Consider the following 2,412-nt stretch of genomic DNA (forward strand, 5'->3'; position numbering starts at 1 on the left):
GCGGCTAATATAAAATTACAGGGAATGTCACAGGTATTGTCACGGTAGGTGAGGGAAGGAAAGAAAACCAAATACAACAACAGTAACAAAAGCACCACTAAATAGCTAATGAGCAGAACCTGTGGGGAGGTGGGATCCTGCCCAAAACCACAACAAAGAGAAACAGAACAATCTGTCAGATAGACTCACGTGTAGCAAGTCTGTCAAATCTTCTCAGGCCTCTCACAGGGCAGGGCGTGACAGGTATTTGGGTTGTGGAAACGTTACACAGGAGATGTACCCCAGGTAATGTCACTGTCTGCAGCGGACCCAGTCTACGGAAAAAGTACACTGCATGTCACTGATATTTTTTGGATGTGCACACGTTACACAGGAGATGTAGCGCAGACACAGATTGTGGACCCAGGCGTTCGGCCCAGCTATTGTGGTGCTTTGATGCCATGTGGCGGATCATGTTTGTGGTGGTGAGGTTGCTAGTGTTCACACCCCTGCCAATTTTTGCATGGCACAGGTTGAAAATTACAATTCTTTTGTCATCCGCACAGACTGTGGAACACCTACCCCTTGGCAAGGGAGATTTCCGCAAGGGTGTGCTTCGGGGAACAGTTGCGGGCCTGTTTGGTGTGACCCGCCTTCCCTTTTGACACCCCACTGCCTCTTCCAGCCTGTTGTGGTGCTGCGGATCCCTGCCCCTCGGTACTGCTGTCCTCTCTCGGCTTGCCACCTTCCCAGGTTGGGTCAGTGACTTCATCGTCCACCACCTCCTCTTCCACTTCCTCACTCTGCTCATCCTCCTGACTTGTTGACCTAACAGCAACCTCACTTATTGACAACTGTGTCTCATCCTCATCATCAACCTCTTGAGACACTAATTGCCATTGACTTATTGGCAACTGTGTCTCATCAGCATCATCCACCTCATGAAACACTAATTGCTGTTCCCCACCATCATCTTCTTGTGACTGTGGATGCTCAAGAGTTTGGGAATCAGGGCACAAGATCTCATGTCCCTCTTCAAGCGGGCTTGTCGAGAGGCCCAAATGAAGTAATGGCACTGAAAAGAGCTCCTCGGAATATCCGAGTGTGGGATCACTTGTGGGATTGTGTTTACCAGACTCTTGGCTACTGAGACTGGACTTGGTGGAAGACAGGATGGTGCTTAACTGACTGGAAGCATTATCTGCTGCAATCCAACCGACCACCTGGTCGCACTGGTCTGACTTTGAGAGCGCTGTCCTGCGCCGCCCTGCAAGAAGCTAGGTATCGTGGATGATTGTGTTTTGTGTGCTCTGGCAGCAGGCACAGTTTCAACGCGCCCAGGGCCACGGCCTCTGCGTGCACCATCAGCTGATAATGTCGCTGATGTCAGCAGCTGCTAATATAAAATTACAGGGAATGTCACAGGTATTTGGGTTGTGGAAATGTTACACAGCAGATGTACCCCAAGTAATGTCACTATCCGCAGCGGACACCGTCTATGGAAAAAGTACACTGGATGTCACTGATATTTTTGGGATGCGCAGACATTACACAGGATAAATATGGCAGATAATGTCGCTGATGTCAGCAGCGGCTAAAATAAAATTACAGGGAATGTCACAGGTATTGTCACGGTAGGTGAGGGAAGGAAAGAAAACCAAATACAACAACAGTAACAAAAGCACCACTAAATAGCTAATGAGTAGAACCTGTGGGGAGGTGGGATCCTTCCCAAAACCACAACAAAGAGAAACAGAACAATCTGTCAGATAGACTCACATGTAGCAAGTCTGTCAAATCTTCTCAGGCCTCTCACAGGGCAGGGCGTGACAGGTATTTGGGTTGTGGAAACGTTACACAGGAGATGTACCCCAGGTAATGTCACTGTCTGCAGCGGACACAGTCTACGGAAAAAGTACACTGCATGTCACTGATATTTTTTGGATGTGCACACGTTACACAGGAGATGTAGCGCAGACACAGATTGTGGACCCAGGCGTTCGGCCCACCTATTGTGGTGCTTTGATGCCATGTGGCGGATCATGTTTGTGGTGGTGAGGTTGCTAGTGTTCACAGCCCTGCCAATTTTTGCATGGCACAGGTTGAAAATTACAATTCTTTTGTCATCCGCACAGACTGTGGAACACCTACCCCTTGGCAAGGGAGATTTCCGCAAGGGTGTGCTCCGGGGAACAGTTGCGGGCCTGTTTGGTGTGACCCGCCTTCCCTTTTGACACCCCACTGCCTCTTCCAGCCTGTTGCGGTGCTGCGGATCCCTGCCCCTCGGTACTGCTGTCCTCTCTCGGCTTGCCACCTTCCCAGGTTGGGTCAGTGACTTCATCGTCCACCACCTCCTCTTCCACTTCCTCACTCTGCTCATCCTCCTGACTTGTTGACCTAACAGCAACCTCACTTATTGACAACTGTGTCTCA

The sequence above is a fragment of the Bufo bufo genome, chromosome 1, assembly GCF_905171765.1.
Source record: "Bufo bufo chromosome 1, aBufBuf1.1, whole genome shotgun sequence".
In the NCBI taxonomy this organism is placed as follows: domain Eukaryota; kingdom Metazoa; phylum Chordata; class Amphibia; order Anura; family Bufonidae; genus Bufo; species Bufo bufo.